The sequence below is a fragment of the Phocoena sinus genome, chromosome X (genome assembly GCF_008692025.1).
Source record: "Phocoena sinus isolate mPhoSin1 chromosome X, mPhoSin1.pri, whole genome shotgun sequence".
In the NCBI taxonomy this organism is placed as follows: Eukaryota; Metazoa; Chordata; class Mammalia; order Artiodactyla; family Phocoenidae; genus Phocoena; species Phocoena sinus.
Window position 1 is genome coordinate 124,296,060 of NC_045784.1, and position 7,713 is coordinate 124,303,772.

Genomic DNA, 7,713 nt, shown 5'->3' on the forward strand with positions numbered 1-7,713 from the left:
TAGACATATTTAAAATCGAAAACAAGAAAACAACCCAATTAAGAAAAGAAAAATGACATAAACAGACACCTTACCAATGAAAATATATAGACTACAAATAAGCACATGAAAAGATGCTCAAGATCATATGTCTTTATGAAGTTGCAAAGTAATCAACAATTATAGTCCACTAAACATATATTAGAATGGCTAAATTAAAAAAAAAACCCTGACAATAAAAATTTCTGGTAAGGAGGTAGAACAACAGAATCTCTCATCCATTGCAGGTGGGAATCCAAAACAGTACAACCATTTGGAAAACAATTTTGCAGGTTCTCAAAAGCTAATCATAGTTTACCATATGCAATCTAGCAATTTTGCTCCTAGGTATTTACTAAACTGATTTGAAAACTTATACCTACATGAATAGCTATCTGCATGTGAATATTTATAGCACTTTTATTCATGATTGCACATATTGGAAGCAAAAAAGACATCCTTTAATAAGTGAACGGATGTACAAACTGTGGTGTACCCATACAATGAAATATTCTTCAATGATAAAAAGAAATGACCTGTCAGGCAAGGAAGACAGGGATGGATTTCAAAGCCATATTGCTAACTGAAAGATGACTGTCTGAAAAGGCTACCTATTTTATTATTCCAACTATATGCCATTTCAGAAAAGGCAAAAATATAGAGATAGAAAAAGATCAGTGATTGCCAGGAGTTCAGAGAGAGTGGCTATGTTGAGTAGGTGAAGCACAGGAGATATTACCATCGTGGAAAATTAGGTAACGAGTACATAGGCTCTCTGCATTATTTCTTACTGCTGCATGTAAATCTACAATTATCTCAAAATAAAAAGTTTGGGGCTTCCCTGGTGGCGCAGTGGTTGAGAGTCCGCCTGCCGATGCAGGGGACGCGAGTTCGTGCCCCGGTCTGGGAAGATCCCATGTGCCGCAGAGCAGCTGGGCCCGTGAGCCGTGGCCGCTGGGCCTGCGCGTCTGGAGCCTGTGCTCCACAACGGGAGAGGCCACAGCAGTGAGAGGCCCGCATAGTGCAAAAAAAAAAAAAATTAATTAAGAAAACCAACCAGGTGAAACCAAGTTAATAATACATTTCATTTACCCCAATATATCTAAAATATCATCATTTCAACATGTAATCAATATAAAATAGTAATAAGATGTTTTCCATTATTTTGGTATAAGCCTTCAAAGTCTGGTGTATATTTTATATGGATAGCATATCTCAAATCAGATGCTCAGTTTCCTCGGGAATGCTTGATCTATGCTTGATTTATATTTACATTTCATAAAATTTAATGTTGAAAAATTAGATTCATATGTTCAAGTTATCCCAAACATACTTAAATACTTCCAATAATTGAAACAGTTACCAAAAAGGCATTTTCCTTTAATATCTCTATCCACATGGCCAAAACTGGCTCATCTCTTTTAGAAAAATTGATTTCACTTTGAAGCAAAAACGCCATCGATTTCAAATTACATATGTCCAAGTGAATTAAATTCACTAATTCTTGTATCAACTCAGTATTATTAATACGGAATTCAAAGGGAGTAGCTCATAAGTTGAAAGTACTTTCAGTGTACCAATATATACAAAATGTTCTTCACATTTGTCTTGTAGTTTTTGCAGTCAATGTATATAACGCTGTCTATCACAATTAATACCTTCATGTTGATTCAGGATAGGAAAATGTGTAATGTCATTATTATTTATATAAATTCTGAAAAGTTTCTATTTGCGTATAAAATTGTGTACCTCTCTAGCTGCGTCACAAGCTTTTCCTTTCCTTGGAGCTTCAGTTCCATCTCATTGAGATGCAATGTAGTACTGGTGAGAAAATGTAAATCATAGCATCAATTTTGGCTTTGATTACTGAATATTTGGCAAGTATCCCCCCCTTTTTTTAAACATCTTTTTTGGAGTATAATTGCTTTACAATGGTGTGTTAGTTTCTGCTGTATAACAAAGTGAATCAGCTATGCGTATACATATATCCCCATATCTAATCCCTCTTGCGTCTCCCTCCCACCCTCCCTATCCCACCCCTCTAGTTGGAGACAAAGCACCGATCTGATCTCCCTGTGCTATGTGGCTGCTTCCCACTAGCTATCTATTTTACATAAAAATATGGAACGCTTCATGAATTTGCACGTCATCCTTGTGCAGGGGCCATGCTAATCTTCTCTGTATTGTTCCAATTTTAGCATATGTGCTGCCGAAGCGAGCACCCCTCCCCCTTTTTTAAAGGAAATCTCAAATTGAAGTTAATGATGGAGTAAATATTTGTAAAGCTCTTTCATGACTCAACCAATGAACGTTGACAAAGACCACAGATCATTACATTTGCTGTCTTTCATTACTTTTAAGAGTTCCATCAACTGGTGTTGATTCATAACATTGCAGTAATATACTAAACAACTTCACCACTGTACTTTTGATATAGAGTCTGCTTCAGAACATTGAGCAAAATAGTTTTAATATGTATCACGCTGGGAATGAAGTAATAAGAAAAACATCATCCCATAAATCCAGATTTTTTTTTTTTTTTGCTGTATGCAGGCCTCTCACTGTTGTGGCCTCTCCCGTTGCAGAGCACAGGCTCCAGACGTGCAGGCTCAGCGGCCATGGCTCACGGGCCCAGCCGCTCCGTGGCATGTGGGATCTTCCCGGACCAGGGCACGAACCCGTGTCCCCTGCATCGGCAGGCGGACTGTCAACCACTGTGCCACCAGGGAAGCCCCAAATCCAGATGTTTTACCTGACTTAGCTGGAATACCATCTTTTTTTCTTATTGAGCTTAAATTCTTTTTTGACAAACGTAAAAGATTCAGATCTATCCCATGAGTTTTATTTCGTAGGCTTCAAATTGATATTTCTTCATAAATTTGGATGCACTTTGACACAAAATATATCCAAAGTGTTACCTGGGCAATGTCTCTTATATTACATGCAGTAGTGACCTCTGAGTTGAGACTGGTCCCAGGGGGTCTTTTACAGTACTATATGGGCTCCAAACCCAGAAGCATAGAGTAAAAAACAAGGGAGTCCAAGGTCATGATGCAGTATACCCTATATGACTGTAAATTTAATCCAAGAGCTCTATAGTGATTATAGCTATCTGAAAATGGAGTGCATTGAATGGATAGATTGTGAAGTTTTCCATATTTGAAGTGTTCAATTAAAGTCAGAGTTTGGTAGGGATCCCACTTGTTCTTTTTGATTGTTACAGAATTTTCAGCAGTAGGCATAAAACTAGTAGTATAATAAAAAATGGGTCTCTTCACCCCTGTCCACTTTATCTGAATACTAGTTAGAGACTGGGGATCTAGAGCACCAGGAAAAATTTCTCAAAGCATCCTTTTCCTTGTGGTATCACAGAGTACTTAATTCTAAACATCAACCATAATGATAGGGTCTAGACAGAGTATTGTTTCATATGATTTTGAAAATAAATTGTCTCTAATTCTTTACCTATATTCATAACAATTGGAAATACATTTGCATGCATATTTGATCACGCTGCAAGTCTTCAGACTTCTTCATCCTTAGGAAAATACTTGAGGAGAAAAAGAAAAAGATATGTTTCACACCACATCCTATCAGCTCACAGTACCTAAATTCAATATACCAAATAAAGGCCACTCAAGGCAGTGAACACAGTTCATCTCCAGAGACAGGACTATCAGTCAAATGATCTTGCTTCCTCCCCCATCCTTGAGCATCCTGGGACCTGGCTATTGGTCTTTAACAACAACAACAACAACAACAACAAATCTGCTTTGCTACAAAACCAGTGAAATATTCAGATCCTACCTGTATGTGTTCTTGCCTGTGCAGTAACCTCTGACTCTTAGCTCGTCTACCAAACTGTTATCTGTGAGAGACAAGTATGTATATATACAAGGATGCCTGGAAATTAAAAGACACTAACATAATAGAAAATATTATCAGTAAATTCTACTTGACTATGGGTAGCTCACATTTCAGAACAGGAAATAGCTGTCATGGGCACTGAGGTGGAATATGTTTCCACGTTACTAATGTTTTATCAGCTGAAAAGTCAGTCCCTTCCAGGTATACCCACAACCTAGTAAATGTCAAAGATGAATGTAAGAGACTTGGGGATTCTCTTCATTGCCTTTATTAGTATGCATTAGTGTTGTTTTTGTAGATAGGTTCACATTTTCAGTGACTCATCAAATATTTGATAGGGATACTGTTCAATACCTTCAAGTGAGACAAAGGAATAAAAGGCCACCTATGGCCTTGGTGTCTTTAGGGAATAAAGATAGAGAATCTGGCAAATTCTGTGTGCCCCTTAAGTTCGTTATAAAACAAGTACTATTCACAAGCTGTTACACCATGAGCAATTTAGTAGAGTCGATATCCAAGCCTACACCGATTCTCCTGGTCCAATTATTGCTGTGTATCTATAGGTCATTCTTTTACTTTTTGAGTTTGTATATTTGCTGAGTGTTGAATCTCACAGGCATAGAGAGAGTCTTCTTCCTGGAATCCTCTCCTAACTTCCTTCTGCTTACCTAAATGTTTCCTCTGTTTAATTTTCACCTCCCTGGAGAGGCTTCCTTGATGGCTTAGGCTTTAAAGCTCAGAAAGACTACAGCAATTTTTGTGTATGCCACATGGGTGCTATTTATCTTGTGCGGGCGCCCAAGCCATCTATCCTTTGGTAGACCTGGGACCGAGCACAGGGGACTGCAAGTAGGAAGTGCACAGCACAGGTGTGCTGTGCACTCAGCCTCTCACTGCTCTGGGGGAAGCATTCCGTTTATTGGATAAAATAATTAGGGGGTGGAATATTATAATGAAAGAGAAAACTCTCAGATTTTATAATTGTGAATATATGAAATGCTGCCTTATCCACAGCCTACACCAGACCTATATAGTGATGTACTACTGTCATCCGTATTGCCAAAACAAATGTAAAAAAATAAACAAAACCCCTGCACAACATGATACTGGTACTGTATTTTAGAAACTGACAGCAGGCTATTTTTACCTTTAGCCCAAGCTGAACGCTGACTTCGCCTTGATTTCCCTCCCTTGGCAAGGGCAGAGACTACAGCTTAGAAGCCTCTCTAACCTCCCACAACCCAGTGTTTAACCTACAGATTTATATACAGTAATGCTCAGCGAATGCCTGCTAAATCAGTGGGCTTTAATGTAAGGTACATGTCCTTGGAGTACACAGATAATTTCCAAGAGGCCCACAGGCACGGCTACACCTAAGGACACCAGTTTTCAGATCTTCCACCGCCTATGTACCCTTTCTAAAACTAACCTGCCTGAACACACCTCTGGTCCAGGCTCATGCTGGTTCTGCTTTCACATGTCCACTTCAAAATTGTCCTCCCGCTTTACAAAAGAAAGGAATCCAACTCAAAAATTTGGAATCTTACTACAGTGCCTTACATTATACTGATAGCCTCCCAGATGCCAAGCAAAAGGGAAATTTGCAATACAGTGAAACTTCCTTTAACAAAGAATGGTATTGAAATGTGGTATTTGGAGTTATCTTGGAAAGTTCTGAATCCAGATACATTGTAGAATGGGGTGGTGAAGAAAAAAAAATTGCTTAACGAACTCTCTTCCTCCATATCCCAAGCTTTTCAAAGAACTGATTATCAGTCGAGTTTTGTGAGGGCAAAACAAAGAGAGCATTGTTAAGAAATATGGATGGTGATGGTACTTTCAGACAGGTGACAAACTCAAGGTAATGCTTTGTGCCTTACCCATCTTAGATTTAGAATTCAGAAGTCAGATGCAGTCATGAAGAGTATATTAATACACTTATTTAAATTGGAAAAAAATGAAGTCAGACTTTTTCTGACAGTCTGATTGGTTTCATAATGAAGACTGCCGTTGATAATTAGTTTATTTGACAAGTTGATTGCCAAATTTTTAATAAGCTAAATCTGCATCCCCACAATTTTGAAAAAAATATATTTAAAACTCATGATAAGATGAATCATTTTATATAAAATATCTTTTATTTTCAAAAGTGGGTTGAAATTAACAATATTTTAATTCCTCAAAGCTTTCCAAGTATACAAAGGTTCCTATAAGTAAGGGAGGAATACATGTAACTAGGACCCATTTAAAAATTTTCAGAATAGTTATGAGCACACATATTCCATAAAGGCAGGGGTCTTTATTTTCTTTGGTTCACTGTTTTATTTTAGCCTACAACAATACCTGACACATAGTAGACACTCAATAAACATTTGATGATAAATGAATAAAGTTTTCTGTATTCCCCTGGTACTGGTTCTCAGCATGTTGAAGAAAGAGCAGTATGTCAACTTTTAGAATCTTTTTTTTTACTCTTTCACAATTTTCCACTTGCAAAGTTGAACCTTTCACATAATTTAGTGCCATTTAGTTTTGTCTTTTTCTCCTGGATTTCACACATATTTTTTTCTTCTTCTTTTTTTCTTTTTTGCGTTTAAGGGAAGGAAAGTTTGGTGATATGCCTCAATTCAATTAAGTTTTCTTAGAAATCCAAACTTTGGAAAGACTTTTATAGCTCCCATACTTATTAGAAAAATGAAGACAAAGGGAAATTCAATGACTTAAACTCACTGTTATTTCTAGTCAGAGTATACTGCTCTTGGCTGTTATCATAATGTGCTCTATAGTGAACGAATTGGCCTAACAACAATAGCATCAAAAAGAATAAAAAAAATAGGAATAAATTTAACCAAGGCTGTGAAAGAACTGTATGTCGAAAACAATAAGACAGTGATGAAAGAAACTGAAGACAACACAAACAGATGGAAAGATATACTACATTCATACACTGGAAGAATCAATACTGTTAAAATGACTATACTACCCAAGGCAATCTACAGAATCAAAACAACTCCTATCAAAATTCCAACGGCATTTTTCACAGAAATAGAACAAACAATCCTAAAATTTGTATGGAACCACAAAAGACCCTAAATAGCTAAAGCTGTCTTGAGAAAGAACAAAGTTGAAGTCATCATTCTTCCTGATTTCAAACTATACCACAAAGCCCCAGTAATCAAAATGGTATGGTATTGGCATGAAAACAGACACATAGATCAATAGAACAGAATAGAGATCAGAAATAAACTCATGCACATATGGTCAACTAATTTATGACAAAGGAGTCAAGAATATACAATGAGGAAAGATAGTCTCTTCAATAAATGGTGGTGGGAAAACTGGATAGCCACATGCAAAAAAGAAAAGAAAAAGAAAAAAATGAAACTAGATTTCTATCTTACTCCATACACAAAAATCAAATCAAAATGGATTAAAGACTTGAACATAGGACCTGAAACCATAAAAGTCCTAGAAGAAAACATAGGGGATAAGCTCCCATTGATCTTGGTGATGATATTTAGATTTGACACCAAAAGCAAAAGCAACAAAAGTAAAAATAAATAAGTGGGACTACATCAAATTAAAAGGTTCTGCACAGCAAAGGAAACCATCAACAAAACGAAAAGGCATCCTACAGAATGGGAGAAAATATTTGCAAGTCATGTATCTGATAAGAGGTTAATATCTAAAAAATATGTTTTTAAAAACTCACACCACCGAATAGCAAAACAAGCCAACCATCTGACTGAAAAATGGGCAGAGGAACTGAATAGACATTTTTCTAAAAAAGTTATACAAATGGCCAACAGGTACATGAAACGGTGCTCA

At 36.8% G+C, this 7,713-nt stretch overlaps 1 non-coding gene across 1 annotated transcript; it reads right to left on the reverse strand.

The window, feature by feature from the left end:
* Window positions 1-2,133: 2,133 nt before the first annotated feature.
* Window positions 2,134-2,240, reverse strand: LOC116748203. The gene has a single exon (XR_004348214.1). It is a non-coding gene; the product is annotated as a U6 spliceosomal RNA (small nuclear RNA).
* Between the last annotated feature and the right edge of the window lie 5,473 nt (window positions 2,241-7,713).